At 37.8% G+C, this 16,727-nt stretch overlaps 1 protein-coding gene and 2 non-coding genes across 7 annotated transcripts in view; 2 read left to right on the top strand and 1 right to left on the bottom strand.

Moving 5' to 3' along the window:
• Sesn (Sestrin) overlaps positions 1–16,727 on the top strand; it is a 214,447-nt gene that overhangs the window by 125,167 nt on the left and 72,553 nt on the right. The gene's annotated exons all lie outside the window — the stretch shown is intronic.
• Positions 3,569–3,641, bottom strand: Trnak-cuu (transfer RNA lysine (anticodon CUU)). Its single transcript has one exon. It is a non-coding gene; the product is annotated as a tRNA-Lys (tRNA).
• On the top strand, positions 10,956–11,028 carry Trnak-uuu (transfer RNA lysine (anticodon UUU)). Its single transcript has one exon. It is a non-coding gene; the product is annotated as a tRNA-Lys (tRNA).

Raw genomic sequence — 16,727 nt, 5'->3', positions numbered from 1 at the left:
TTCGGTGAAATCGCCTTTGATCCCTTTTATGATGATTGATCTGGGTCTTAGCGATTTTGGTGTGTATGTATAGTGGGGTATTTTCATTTCTACTAAGTGATTGATTGTTGGTTGGTGGTGTTCAATGTTGCTGAGGTATATGGTGTGGTTTTCCTTGTCAACTTCTTTGACGGTAAAATTAGTAACCGGGATGTTAATCGCTTTGAGGGTGGTGATTAGGGTGCCCAGATTGGAGTTGGTTGTGTAGATGGGTGGTGGTCTGAGATGTTCCCACTTGACTCTTTGATGCACCAGGGTTTTGATTTTAAAGAGATCTGCCGGTCTGCTGTCGGCTGAGATCTGAATGAGGTGGTGGAACCTTTCTGGATGTGCTTTGTTGTATGTAAACTTTGTGAGCTTCAAGATCTTTACGTTTTGTAAATTAAGCTCGTTGATCTCAGTTGTGATTTCATCCAGTGTGAAGTCTCCTTTTATCCCTTTGATAAGGATGGATTTCGGTTTCAGGTGTTTCGGGGTGAAAGTATAATGCTGGATGTTGATTTCTTTCAGTTTGCTGATAATTGCCTGATGCTGTTCGGTGAGGTTTGCGTAAATGGTATGGCTGCTATTGTTTATCTCCTTGACTGCATAATCGGTTTTGGGGATATTAAGGTTTTTGACGGTGGTTATGATGGTTTCCAGATCTGAGTTGACCACAAATATCGGAAGAGGTTTAGGCGATCTTTTTGTGACCGATCCCTGGGTTCCGGGTTCTTGATTCTTTGTTTTTTGGTTTTTTGCCCCAGGAGCGTTGTCTGAAGTGTTTGCTTGCTGTTCATCTGTCAAAAACTGAAATGGGTTTTGACTCCAGTTTATTTCTGTTCCTGATGATGATTGCTGTTCCTCCTCCTTGGGTTAAGTTGGGACGGTCTGTTCTATATATGACGTGGTTTTGGAATGTTATCTTGTATTTTTCGGTCAGTTTGGTTTCAGACAATAGAAGTACATCGTGGTCGTGAGCTTGGAGGAATTGTAGGAGATCCAGTCGTCTTGCATTCGTGATGATGGAATTGACGTTGATGGCGCCAATTCTGATTTCGTTTACTTGTGATGTTAAGAGAGCCATTTAGTTAGCGCATATAGAATTAAGGATGAATTCGATCTTGCCTGTGTTGACCTTTGTTTCGGCACCGACCAACGTGGTCGGAAGATGCCGGCGGCCGAAACCACCCAGAAGTGAGCGCGCGATGGTAAATCCACGAGGAATGAGGTGTGAGAAGAGAATAGAGCGAGACGCAGTTTATATTCCTTCTTTCACACCCACCTTGGGCACTGCACTTTATTCCAAAGAGTCGTGGTGAAGACATGCGAGTCAGTGAAACACGCAATACGATATGAGCGTGGATCGATCGCGCACGAGGATTATGAGACGCGTGTATCTGTGTTTGTTTCGCGTAGTTTCGACTGTATACGTTTGACAATGTATCGCGTGTAAAAGGAGAGAGCACGCTGTCGTACGGTTTCACCGAGCGTCGGACTAGACTTTAACGTTTGGTGTAGAACAATGATTGACTGACCAAAATGTCGAAGAAGAGAAACGAAGGCACCGCGGATGCCTTAAATAACACGGACAGGCGAATGTGGAGCATCGTGATTGGAGCTCACGAATCGGATGATCCATGTTTTCGTACATTTGAAGGATTCAAGCTGGAGAATTTCGGCCAATGATAGTGATCCGTGTTGCTAAGCGCCGCCGAACTACGGCGATCCGTGATCCATCCGCGTGTTTACGTATGTGGCAAAAACGGGTGACAATGCGAGCACCGGTATAGCTAACCGAGACCGAATTCCACGGCTTGACAGGTTGCCGAGTTTGTTTATGGCTGATTGATGACGGGTTGTCGCTTCATCCTTCTTTTTCCGTAAGGCAGTTAACGCTTGTTTGCAGTTAACGCATTTCAGCACTTGTCTGTTTTCGTTTTGTGTGATAGTGCATTTTCTTGGTTCGTGGGATTGGACGCACTTGACACATCGGTATTGAAGGAAGCAGTTCTTGCTGTAGTGTTCCACTCTTTGGCACTTCCTGCATTGGAAAACGGGAGGTTTTCTTAATTGCTCCCATTTGACTTTCTGGTGTGCTGGGACTTTGATTTTGTATAGATCTTTTGCATTGCTGTCTGACTTTACTAAGGCTAGGGGTTAGGCTGATTGGTCTATAACTGGCAGGGTTTGTAGGGGTTTTTTCTTTTTTTATTATTGGTAATACTTTGGCTTTCTTCCATATTTTTGGAAAGTAGTTGTTATTTATGGCATTATTAAATAATACTGCTAAGTTTGTAATCATATTGTCGGGTATGTGTTTTAATGCGATGGGTGGAATACCATCTAGACCGTGTGATGTTTTATTGGGGAGTTTTTTTTAATATGTATTCTACGCAATAAGGGCTACAGAAGGGCGGAATTTTATCATCGGTTGGGGTTGGGATTTTTGCATTGTTTTCACTGTTAAAGTGTGTGATGGTTGCGTTGTTTTGTCTTTGTGTTATGAATTCTTGTATTATATTATTAGCTATACTCTATCTACAATGGCTTTAAGGCGTGTTCCCTCGTTTAGGTAGCGTGGAGAATTAATATATTCGTAGTGTGCTCCAATTGCGTTAAGTTCGTCAGTTGGGGTGGTGAGAATGTAGGTGTCATTATGGGTTTTGCTTGTTGCGCAAGGGAAGAAAATGAGTAACAAGAAGAGCATAAACACTGGTTATTCGAAAAAAAAGAAAATAACCCGGGGGACCGGAGAAAAAAAAATATATATAATATAATAACATAAAAAATAAAATATAATAATAAATAAAATTAGAAACAGAAGGGAGAGGGAGGAAAGCATATTTATAAACAAAAGAACAATAAAGGATGCGGTCCACGGCATGGGGCGGGGTGGAGCCCCCTGCCCCCTCCCTTTCTGGGAGGGGATATGATTTATGCTCTTCAACCAGGTACTCGTACGAACTGCATAATTGACACTACAGATGGACAAAACAAGGGGCAGAAATTTATAAAATTTTAAAGAGTGAATACGATATATTTGTTATCAGATAACAAGATTAAATACATTACGCGCAGACAGGGTCAGTAGTCAGGGACAATAGAACCATGATTGGCTCTCGCGAATTCCCGAAACTTACATGTAAGGAGCAACAAAGATAGGTATCGTAAAATACATAAGAATAAACAATAACAGAATAAGAATAAATAGAGAAATCATCTTAATCAATAAACAGAAATATAAGGTAAACATGGGGCCGCGAAGCATGCTCATTAGAAGCTATATCAATTCATTTATCTGTACATATTGGTAGGATCAACAATGGATTCCGGATTAGGGAGCCAGGGAGGGGAGCTGGAGTCAGGTGTGGAAAAGGTTAATGAGAGGGCTGAGCGTTGCGCGTGCAAAAATGTGGCATATCGCCATTCTCCCGCGATGGTCGTTATCAGGCAAGCCACCTTCCTTCGAGCTTCCGTGTACGATACGTACAACACTGGACAGATGCAGAGAGATTATTAAATATTGACGTGGACAAAAAAATGATATCGCCCAACGTGGGGCTCGAACCCACGACCCTGAGATTAAGAGTCTCATGCTCTACCGACTGAGCTAGCCGGGCGAGTTGGAAACTCGTTGAACATCGTCATAGAACAATCTCACGATCCCCTGCCAAGATCTAGAATAAAATTTTTTTTTTACTCATTTTTGCATTGTTTCGATTCAACTTTTGTTAGAATATTCGTGACATTTTCCTGATTAAACGGAGCCCAAGCACGATACAATTCGAAATAATATATTAGCATGCTGAATCCACGACACAGTAGAACCTCCATTATCCGAATTGCTGATATCTTTGGTTTTCAAACTATTATAACTTTGGAGCAAAATATCGTAGAACGATGGGACTGGTCTCATCTTAAAGCTTGAAACCTCTACTTTCAGATGGCTATAGCAATTTTTCCAAAATGTTTCGTAAATATTAGTAAAAATCGAGAGTGTGCATCGCAGTACAACAATCCAAGACTAAAATTTGTACGAATTCAAATGAGTCTGCACAGGCCACAAAATATTTTTTTAGAGATTGAAACTACCACGATTTTGAAGATCGAATCTTTCTCTTTCCAACGATCCCAGGAAATTTCGTGTCCAATTTTTTTTTATGGAGTTATCGAGCTTTGAATGGAAGGTGGAGAAGGGTATTTATAATATATATTCTATCGAATGAAACTGATTGTAAATACCTATTCTCTTGTTACAGGTAAGACAGCAATTCCAAGAACCAGTCATAAACGATGCATTTTGTCGTAAGTAATTATTCGTGAAATTTTTAGAATTTCATTTGCTATATCGTGCAAATCTGTGTGTAAGACAACAATTCGAAATGTGTCCAAGTTTATCGGAGTACTATTTTTCCTGAGGAAGTTATGACTAGACAGCGGATGTGATGCAATTATAATAAAATAAATAAAAAAAAAATAAAATAAAAATGAGTAGGTGTAATTTAAAACAATACAAACATTCGAGGAATTTACAAAATACTTTTATCAGTCGAGTTGCAATTCAGGTAAAAAATTATTGTTTTACAATAAAGACCCGCTTGTCTGGTTATGACAATTTGAGCATAGGCTTCAGATACTGGGGGTTTTACACTGCACTTGAATTTCTCATGACCGAACCTGAAGCCTGTAAGATCCCTCCTGTTCAAAGGGCCGGGAATTTGGTGCTCGCAAGACATCGTTCGAGATGAATATTGTACGGCCTGTTTACTTTGTCTGTGATTCATTATCCGATTCACCTACCAGCCCGAAAAGGGCCTCGCAAGGGGATTCATTTTTCGTCTTATGGTAACCCCGACAGTGTTCCCTGTCTCTTTAATAAATAATGCGCCTTTGTAGGCGCTAATCCTATCAGTTGTTCGACCCTTTGCTCCGCGAGCTTAGCTTAGATCAGGCATCGGATAGTAGCGAGGCCATCAACACTGGTTATAGAATACATCAATAGAAGATTCAGTCCCTTCCCGTTACAAAAGGATTCATTTCTCATGTAACATTTAACAGATTCCACGCGAACACCTTATAAAGCTTCTAACTAGAAAGGGTGAATCGTTCGTCGCATCTCCCTCTCAATCTGAACCTCCGATCTTCCAAGATTCAACACGTTCACTGTCATCCTGGTCATTAGACTACGAGTCTTTATGCATTTATGAAGAAATTGGGCGAAATATAAAACAGTAAAAGATTTTAAAATATCAAAAATGTTGTGATGTTGCTTTCAATGTAACAAAGTCGTTAAGGGATGAAATCAATTTTTATGTTATTCCTGATTCTTACGATCAATGCAAAATAAAAATTTTCTTCGTTAATTACAGTACACAGACAAGAATTCGCTTTATCAAGCTTCAAGAATGAAAGAGGTTAACAAAAGTGGTTAACAAAGCGTCAACAAATGTTGATACTGTTCGGACCATAGCACAGTGGTCGATTTACTCCAAAACGTGGCCAAAAATTTAAAAAATGAATTTTCAAATCAAGAGTTTTGTATACGTGGGTTGGCTTCCCTGATAGTTGGGCTATTGGATGGTTAATGGGAAAAGGGCCTGTGACCTTTCCACCTGAGCGAGAAATTCAGTCTGAAAGTGATCATCGTTCAAGTAGCACAGTAAATCGTTGAGTGAGAAAAGTGCCCAGTAGTGAATATATTTGTATTATATCCTACTAATTTTTATTCTACAATATGCAGGGTGTCCCTGGAGATAAGTAAACCATGTTTATACATTATATAAAATGCAAGTAACAATGGATAATGTAACATACAGTGACTCCCACTATTATTCGGACACTCTTAAAAACACCATAACTTTTTTAATATTGGTCTATACAATTTGAATTTTTTTGGGAAGCTAGAGCAATTAGTTTACTACAGAATGCGAAAAGAAATTTTTTTTAAAATTTCATTTGGTCACAATTGTAAAAAAAAACTAAAAGCTGCATTTTGTAACTTTTTTATGCAGGCCTATATTGAAATTTTAAAACATACGTTTTGTAGATCTGTGTCAATTATATGCACTGTGAAAGTTTCATAGAAATCGGTAGATGCGGGAATAAACGACACGCATTGAAAGATGTATGAAACCTTAGAATTACTGCAGTTGGAGGCCGAAAATCGTGATAAACTGCATCAATGGCTGAACGGTTCCCTGACATTTGATCTAATTTATAACCTTCCATTCTTCAAAACACATATTTAAAACAAGAATTTCTTCTTCTACAATTCAATAATTAGCCGGCTACTTGTGTTCTTTATATAATTTGATATTAGATTCACATTTAACAAGACAAAAAATCTTGACGTATCAAATTTCAGCTGTATTTAATACTTTCTTACTACGTACATCCGCCATATTGGTTCCGCCATTTTGTTTTCTGTTCTTTTAATTCCAGTTTCATAATTAACGACTTCAGGAACCCCAAAACACCAAGTTTTGTCCCATTCTGACAGTTTTCATAGGTTCAATCTCGATTTTACAGCCGCCATTTTACTTTTTTGCGATTTTGATTTTAGATTCGTAATCAGCGACCTCGAAAACCCCGAGATACCTAGTTTCGTATAAATCAAAGAAAGATTTGATTTTTGGCCACGTTTTGGAGTAAATCGACCACTGTGAATAGGTACTCGGGTAATCCCTGATGCAGTGGAACCTCGATTATCCGAACTGCCCGATTTGGGAATTTTTGTGAAGAATTCGGACGACTCTTTCGCAGTCAGATTTTGTGTACATATTTTCTACTATTTGGATTGTGTGCTAACATTTTTTGAACTCGAAATTCTTCGAATTTTCGGAGTTATGGTACCTCGAAGTGTGCGACATATATTCGTACTCTTAAATTCGGTTCACATGTTATGTATTTATATTCTTTTGTACACTTTAGCAGAGTCATGTTTAATCATTTTCGAGGGCCCAGCGTATTTTTGTCATTTGGTGTGAGGCTAGCATTAACCGCCTATATTTGCAATTCGCCGGTGCTGGCGCGTTTCCAAGGGATGCGAGCTAGCACGATGAGATTTTTAGAAACAGCCTGCTTCCCCTTCCTCATCCCAGCTCTTTCTCTGTCTTTTGTGAGAGCCTGTGCATGGGTCGATGCACGATCATCGGGCTTTCTGGGTTAATCACCGAGCATTTCGACGTACGCATAGAATCGTGTTCTACGCTCCCGTATCATCGACGCTTCTCGATTCTATCTTGATAAACGCCTCCACTGTTCTTTGCTCCCATTTTATCGAAATGTGTTTCTCACGCATAAACACTCGTGTTGCATTCGCGATTTTTACTATGAACAAGAAATTTTTTAGGAAAAATTACTCTAGCTATCTGAAAGTATAGATTTCAAGCTTTAAAATGAGACCAGTCTCATTGTTCTACGATATTTTGTTCCAAAGTTATAGCAGTTTGAAGTTCGAAGATATCGCCAGTTCGGATTATCGAGGCTCTAGAATTATCGTGGATTAAACAAGTAAATACAATCCAGATGGTATCGTGTTTAGGCTCGTTTTAATCGGAGAAGTGCTCCCGATATCCCACCCACGGAAAATACTATTGTCAACGTGTTTTCAATCATGTTTCGTTGCTTTTTAGCAATAAATTATTAGTTAGAGGACAAGAAAGCAGGTTCGTTCGTTACGATGCAAGATGTCAACGTTTTGCTCTCGACTGTAAGCACAGGAAAAGGGAGTGAAAGCTCACGACAAAGATTCTCCGCGTTCGTGCGTGACTTCTAATATTGAGAACTTGACACATCGGGAAGTTAGTGGCTAGCTGCCAAGAATCTTTGCTTCGGGGAAGCCCCCCACGCTCGTTCGCTGGACGACGACCCTGAATCACTCGTATCGTAATGCTCCATCCACAACGATACCACTTGCCTTCGATCTCGTTTTCTGTTCGGGCTTGGATGGACTGGAAAATCGATCTGAAAACTGTCATTGTAAACTGTAACTTACTACCAAACCGCGAATACTATACAGTGGTAGATCACCTTGGCTATCTAAAAATTTCCAGTCTCCGGAAATTTTCTTAGGGATAATTTATTAGCGAAAAAATCTGGTTCTTTACAGTGACATTTTTTGCGACCAAGTTATTCGCCATTTTTGTTACCTAACCTAGATCTTGACTGTCCAAAAATGTGCCGCTTCCGGAAATTTTTTTTGGGATAATTAATCGGTGGAAAAATCTGATTTTTTACAGTGATGTTAGCACAATTCTTTACTTTATTCTCCATTTTTTTCAAAAGAAAATATTTCAAAATGACTAAGTTATTTACCATTTTTTGTAACCTAACTCAGATCTTGACAGTCCAAAAATGTGTAGTTTTCGGAAATATTTTTTGGGGGGATAATTATTGAGTGAAACAATCTCATGTTTTATAGATGATGATTACTGAAATATTAAAAAATAGTAGAGAAAAATTACGCACAACGATGGAAACGTACTAAATGAACAATTCTTTTAACACTCGATCATTCGCAGGGATGGCAGCTAAATATCAATAGTTATTTCATTAGCGATAGAATTATATTAATTCTAGTTATCAAAGTTTTTCAATGTTGTTTACATAATAAATTCTCCGCTTTGTCGTCGAAGCGTAGATAAAACAGTAGCACAACATCCTAACGAGCACAATATTAATTCTTTTCGACTTTTATAACCTATTTGTCTTCACTTCGCAAGCCTTCAGGCTAAAAAATCACAATTTTTCCTTCATTATGGTGACACTGATATTATCCTTGCACTTTGACTCGTGGGTAACACTGAAATTCTGCTGCTCCTATGAGACTGTATCAAAATTAGGACTAGTCCAATGAAACGTGACAATGTGTACGTAAAATTTACAAAATTTGACTATAAAAATGTTTAACTATCCATAAAATTGATTCATCCATTTTATTCAATTGATTATTTTTATAATCTAATAATTGCAAATTAAAAAATTCGGGACCCGTGATTTAGACAGGTCCTGTAGCTGTGGTGAGAACATTTTGATTATCACATATATGCACAACGGTTAAACGACAATTTAGTTAAGCCGAAGCAAGCATGTGATGACGCAAAACTTGTAATCTTTACAACAGCCGAATGTTTTCGGTGAGCCGAGCAAATTTTCCGTCATCGACCTACGATTAGAGTGTCTCGATATTCGTCACGGAAATAATGCCGGTTCATCATTCGTCGAACACTGTCTCCGAACAGTGAAAGCGAAAGGAGATTACGCATTTAATTAACCGACGATAATTCGTGGATCGAGCGACACTAATTCTTTACAGCACGAGGAGTCCCGTGTCAAGGTTGCGCTTATCGCAACTTTCCCCACCTCGAATGTTTCATTTTCCCTTTTTTTTTGCTTTTAGTTATTTTTTTATGAAACTCTTCATAATATATTCGTGACAGTTTTCTGATTGAAATAAGCCCAAGCACGACACAATTCGAAGCATATTTCGTTGATTAATCCACGACTCAGTAGAACCTCGATTATCCGAATTGCTGATATCTTTGATTTTCAAACAATTATTACTTTGGAACAAAATATGGTAGAACGATGGCATTGGTCTCATTTTAAAGCTTGAAAGCTCTACTCTCAGATAGCTATAGCAGTATTTTCCAAAATATTTTGTAAATATTAGTAAAACCCGAGAGTACACATCGTAGTAAAACAATCGAAGACTAAAATTTGTGCAAATTCAAATGAGTCTGCAGGCATCAAAAAATTTTTTGAGAGATTGTAACCACCACGATTTTGAACATCGAATCTTCCTCTTTACAACAATCCCAGGAAATTTCATGTCCGATATTTTTTAGTCGACTTATCGAGCTTAGAATGGAAGTTATTCCAGCGTTTTACTTCATCGTAATCTGGAATTGTAATCATAAGAGAGAGAAACTTGTTACAAAACAAATGGTTTGATTACGAAGTATGAAAAGACCACAATTGACTAGAAACTAGTTGATTTCAAACTCTGTTATCAGCACGTTGCCGCCGTGCCGGGAGCAGCGATAAAAATCGATCGCACGCGTATTAATATTTTACTACAAAACTCTATGACGCTTGCAGCTGCGTCTTCGATAGACAACCTTGGTTTTTATTATTCGCGGTCGCTTCTCGTACAAAACGAGTCGAACGATTGATGTTATAAATTATCGTTCGGTTTATAATTATCTTGGGCTCGGTTGACGTTAATTTTCTACTGACAATCCTGCGCGTGATGTGTTACAGCTCGCTGAGTAATCCAAACAAAAGACATTGAATAATATTTAAGATCGACGGTGTCAAATCTGCTATTGTCATTATGCCGTGATCAGCTTTAAAATAATTCCGTTAACAATAATAACAATCACGTCCTAATCCAATGATTCTGTACGTACAGAGTCGATAACATCTCTGAGAGAATAACAACAAATTGTACCTACAAATAGTAACATTATTTGAAACGAAATTAGTTTAATATGATTTTTTATCTTCCATGGAAGAAATATATGAGCTAGACCACTTTCATAATTATGGGCACATAAGGGAATAGTTAAACAACTGATTGTGAGTTGAATGACATTAAACACACAGTTGAATTGAATAATATGGAGCAATAGAATAATATTCATATCCGAGAAATCCAGTGCTGAACACCACCAGTTAATGAATAATTTGCAAAAACAGCACACCGAATATTATAACACATTATAACAACAAATTATAACAAAAAATTATAACAACACATTATAACAACATGATATAACAACAAATTATAACATCACATTGTAACAACATGATATAACAACACATTATAACAACCGAATATTATTGTAATTGAAGTAATGAGTAATGGAGAAATTTGTACGTAGTGATTTACGGAACGATGATGTACTGCCCGTATTGCCTTGGTCTTCAGTGCCCGGATAGCTCAGTCGGTAGAGCATCAGACTTTTAATCTGAGGGTCCAGGGTTCGAGTCCCTGTTCGGGCGATTTCTTTTTTTTCTCCGGAATATATATTTTTTACGTATGCTCTCTTGAACTGTTACGCAGTGGACAATGATTTTTAATATTTCGGACAATATATGCGCATATATAATGAATTTATTTAATTTTTCTCAGCTCGAAGTTCGCACATGCAACACGGATAACGATGCATTTCTGTTTTATAGTATATTCCGCTTTCTAATACTAGCTCGTACACAATCTTAATATTTTAAAATATACATGTACACACATATGTATATATATATATATATATATAAATTTATTTATTTTTTTCCGGCTAGAAACTCGTACATAGGATACAGGTGATTGTAGGCCGCTATCATAACCTCGCTAAATGCCATAATACTTGAAAGCCTTTCTCGTGTATTTGCTACGGTAATACGGAATATAATTGCACACCACTTTCCACTCGGTCAGCGAACATATGAACAATATGCCAGCTGCTCCGTATGCGAGCGCTGAAACTTTCCTGTGTAGGGCAAAGTAATCGATTATGCGAGATGGGCGAGTTGTTATGTGATACGGTAAACATTTTCTTTTTACACATGGATTTTAATGAAACCTATTCATATAATTATCAGACAGTGGATTTTATGCATTCATGGAGACATTATTCTCAAACAATTACAATTATCTACAAAAGAAGTAAATTTTTATTGAGCTCCATTCCATAAAGATCCGCTGTCTAATAATTATATAGAATTACGTAGAATATAATTTACCAGACAGCAGCTCGTTCCTTAATGATTGGCCATTTCCCGTAATATGATAATTTCTTTCCGTATTTAGCATACATTATTTATTGTTTACACATTTGACGTGAATAAATATATGGTGCTACCGTAGCTGCGAATGTGAAACAATTATAAATCGCGATTCATGCTGCTTGCGGAATGTTCAGTATCATACTGAAATAAATAGATTTATATAATAAATAGATTAGAAATAAATAGAAACTCCATAAATAGATTTTTTGGAATTTTCGAGGCTACGAATCATTTCGTATATAGTGACAGTTTACTCTGGCAAATTAATTACAGTTGTGTAGTGTGCGATATTGTTCGCGTTGGGACGGGGCCCCATCGGCGTGCTGTACGAGCCTAGCGAGCAATCGTGGCTTGTTGTTGATTCGGACGTCCTCTTGTTCTGTGATGGCAGCCATTAGTTCTTTTAGTTTGTATTAAATTCCGTCAAAACACTCCAACAGTTCAGCTAATTCATTTTTATTTCAATAAATATTTGACGTAGTACTTTGAACGGTTCGGTCGGAGTATACTTTTTTTTTGGTTCTATCTCAATCATGAAATGTAAATACGTACGGCTATTTCTACGATCCGTAATCTCGCTGTTCAGGTTTTATTTATTCCATCGAGCAACATCTTGATTAACGATGACGCGCAGGAACCGCCGACGACTATTATCGTGATACTTATTCAGAGTGTTTTCCACCGTTCGTGACGCGCTCTTATCGAAAACACCCCACGATGGTGACGCAATAATTCCACTCTCGCATGTAATCGTATCAATTTCGCGCTCAATTTCGGTTTCCGAATTCCCATTGAAAAAAAAAACCACGAACGAATATAACGTTCGTGACTAGACTAAGGATTTTATGGATTTATGACGAAAGTAGGTGCAATTTGAAATGGTGAACACTTGGAAAAATCTTTAGAGTATTGACATATTATTTTTAAATCATTATATTAATTTAATATAATTTCATATTTCGACTTACGATTTTGCATAAAGATTTTCAGCGAAGGTCCTCTGTTATTTGGCGATTTTAATTGTTAACTAGGGAAGACAATTAATTTTTCTTGAGTTTCTGAACGTTTGTGTAAATTGTTCATTTTAAGTGAAATCCCATTTCCTCTTTCTCGAGGAAACATTATTATCGCAAACTTTATTCGATTCTATTGAACTTTATACTATCCGTTAAAAACTTTTATGAGGCTATAAATGTTAAAAAATCGGCGATCTAGTAATCAGATTATGACAATTACCTTAGCACTGTGTGCTTATACAGCGGATTCTCAGAATCGATTATGTCGAAGGTCGAATAAAAAACTCCTTTTACATTTCATTCTATTTTGCATTCCTCTGAATAATTTAAAATATCAATTAAAATATATGTAGTAATGTATGAAATGATTTAAAAGCTGATATATGAAACAAATGTATAAATTTTATATTATACATGTATTTTATATATGTATCTATCATACATCAATTTTATATACATATATATCTACTATTCATGTATTTTACATATGTTTCTCTTATACATGTATTTTGTATATGTATTTCTTATACATGTATTTTATATATTTCTATAAATATTTTATATATTTCTATGACGTATGTACTTCAGAGAAATATCGAAACACAACTACAGGCAGTGGTAACCTATAATAAACAGGTGAACCCCAGCTTCCACTCGGGACCACTGATTAATCCAATCAGAAAATTCGTTTGATTCAATCGCACGCAGCTCAAATGAGATTTCCTGCTTGTCTCCGCGTGTTAGACAACTTTCGACCGATTTTAACACTGGAACAAGTTATGCACCCTGTCGAAAAAAATCCATGTGATAGCTTCGCCCGCAATCGCCGATCACTGTCGACAGTTTCGAATCGGCGAAGCATAAACGAACGTTCCAGTCTCCGAACTTTTCACGTAACGAGCCGATACGCTCCGTGGGAAAAAATTCGCGACACGATTGCGCAACGAGCACACCAACGCGATTTTGCTAAAACGCACAGTTTTCCTTTTTCCCTGTATGTAGAACAGTCTAGTCAATCATTCGAACGATTGAATAGACTTTCTTAATAAAAATTGGTTTTTTTTTACAAACATTGCTATAGCCGTCCGAAAGTAGAGGTTCCAAGCTTTAAAACGAGACCAGTCTCATCGTTCTACGATATTTTGTTCCAAAGTTATAGCCGTTTGAAGATCGAAGAGATCGGCGGTTCGGATAATCGAGGCTCTAGATTATCGTGGATTAAACAAGTAAATACAATCCAAATGGTATCGTGTTTGGGCTCATTTTAATTAGGAAAGTGCCCCCGATATTCCACCCACGGAAAATACTATTGTCAACGTGTTTTCAATAATGTTTTGTTGCATTTTAACAATAAACGATTCGATAGAGTACAAGAACTACAATTTTGGGGTGCACGTAAACGCTCGAGTTGCTGACAAATGATCAGCGAAAAATCTTCCAGTGTAAAGAGTACTTTAATGTTTACGAGAGCATCACATACATCACAATACTCTTCAAAAGGTCGTACTATGCTCCGGTGAAACAAGAAAGAACAACGCAAGTGTTAGGTATTGAGAAAACGACTCTCTATTAACGAACGATAAAACCACCTTCTATGAATAAGTATAGGGCACGTGGAGGATGACTGTGCGCGTCTCGACGAATGCATTTATTTTTCCTTCCAGGAATTTCGTAATCGCACCCCCTACTATGGTTTGGGACCCCGTATTTATTGTCACAGGGCCGGCTATTTTTCCCATCTTTGTTTTTAACGACGCCGCTTGCTCGTAAACCCATTCGCTTTGTAACGGGCGCACATTTCCCGAGCTTTTTCCGGCACGTGCTCTCCCGAGAAATCATTTCGACCTCGTAAATCCAGCTAGGTGAACCTGCTCCCACAGTCGCCAGATTAAGACTCGTCCGCCCCCCCCCCCACGCTTCCGCCCGTCACGTGACGCGTTCCGCGTCTGGTGCGCATGTGTCACAATGTCACGTGACTGAAAACTAATTTGAGCCCTGGAACGTCGCAAAATTCCTCCTGGAATATATTCCAAAATTTGGAATACTCACTTTTTCAACGCCATTTGAAATTTATTTTGGAACCTATATGATCCTATCATATAGTATGATCTTCCAGCTTTAATTTGAGCCATCGAACATCCCAAAATTCCTACGGGAACACATTCTAAAATCGTCTCGAAGATCCTCCTCAAACCGATACAATTTCATCTGATCTAGATTTTAATTTTCCAATTTTTTTCCTACACGATTTCCAATTTCTTTTCAAATCTATGTGACCCTATCGTAAAGTATGATCTTTCACCTTGAATTTGAGCCATGGAACGTCCGAAAATTCCTACGGGAACACATTCTAAAATCGTCTCGAAGAACTCCTTGACAATTTCGGCCGACCTAGTTCGGATAATCGAGGCTCCACTAAGTCGTAAATTAAACAAGCAAATCCAAAGCAAAGTGCATCGTGTGGGGTATCATTTTAATCGGAAAAATGTCACGGATACGTTCCTAAAATGTCACAAAGAAATAATTAGAACCAAGGAAGTGCTACGGTGAAATTAGTGTCGTACAACTTTCGTCTGAAATAATTCTGTCGTGTCACTTAGAATTTTCCAGTGATGAAATTTTGTCGAGTAAACGGCCATTGTGGCACGTGTCTATTGTCTCCAGTGGTGTGTCAGAGTATTTTTCCATTATTCTCGAAGGGACTTCGTAGGAATTGCGATGAGCTCATCAGATCGTAGGTGTGATAGTTCTCTGATGCAACATGTACCAGCCGGAGAGCTCGTGTCCTTGGCAGAGAACCTGTGAGGACCGCTCGAGGACACGAATCTTAGAAGCGCTCGATTACGATCAATCAGAGCCGACAACCGGCCGGCTGTCATCATTGTCTCGGTCCCTTCACTGACGAGATTATTGATTAGTCACCGGCCTGGACACTTCTCCATTCCTCTCGTGACTCCGCGACGTGACGAGTTCGCTTTTTTCCGGTTTTTGCAGCACCCCACTCCCCGGCATTCTTTCCGCGTTGCACCAGGTGCGATCTTGCAACAAAAATCGAACAGTTCCATTGTTCTTGTTGTTACAAAATCGGATAAAACATTTCACGACTGCACTGTGTTTGGACACCCTATTCTCGAGAAATTGTTGATATGATCCAGAATAATTAAATAAAATAAGATTTAAAGAAATTAAATTAAATAGTTGGTAAAGAAGCAGGATATATGATTAATGAATATACAAAATTATACCAGAATATACTAGAATGTAACACAAATTACCAGAATATACTATACTATATTTCTATATAAAGAGTGAAATAATTAGTAAAAACCAGGATAGAGATAAATAAAATTAAATTTAGAACATATGAAATATTTGGTAAAAACCAGGATAGTTAAATACAATAAAAAGAAATTAAATAGTAGAAAAAAATGTTTCGCGAAACTTCATTGTCAATCTCCCAATTGTATTCTCGGCGAGAACGAGGAAGAACGTGCTAAGTTGAAGGCTGAGAAACAGTCCTCTTTGAAGATAAGACCGCGGGTCAAGTACTGCCATAATCGCTGGCAAACAAAAACGCACGTCGCGTTAGATTAGAGTGAAGATGTTGTGCCGGGGGGCTGAGCTATTATAGTTTTTTAGTTTGCCATAAGACGAAGAGAATATATATAGCATTACCAATTAGCCTGCGGATATTTATGCAAAATAAAAATTCAAATGGCAACTAATCGCAACGAAAAATAAATACACAAAATATTCTTTGTTTCTTCAATAATTTTAATAAATAACGTCCTAAATTCCGTCAGTCTGCTTACTATTGCAAATTGTGTTTTTATCAGAACTGCATAAGATATGCATTGTAAAAATCTGTTCTGAATAAATTGAAAGTAACAAAATTGGTGG

Source organism: Lasioglossum baleicum, chromosome 10, assembly GCF_051020765.1.
Source record: "Lasioglossum baleicum chromosome 10, iyLasBale1, whole genome shotgun sequence".
NCBI lineage: Eukaryota > Metazoa > Arthropoda > Insecta > Hymenoptera > Halictidae > Lasioglossum > Lasioglossum baleicum.
Note: the sequence above shows the minus strand (reverse complement) of the source record. Positions and strands in the feature narration are given on the sequence as shown.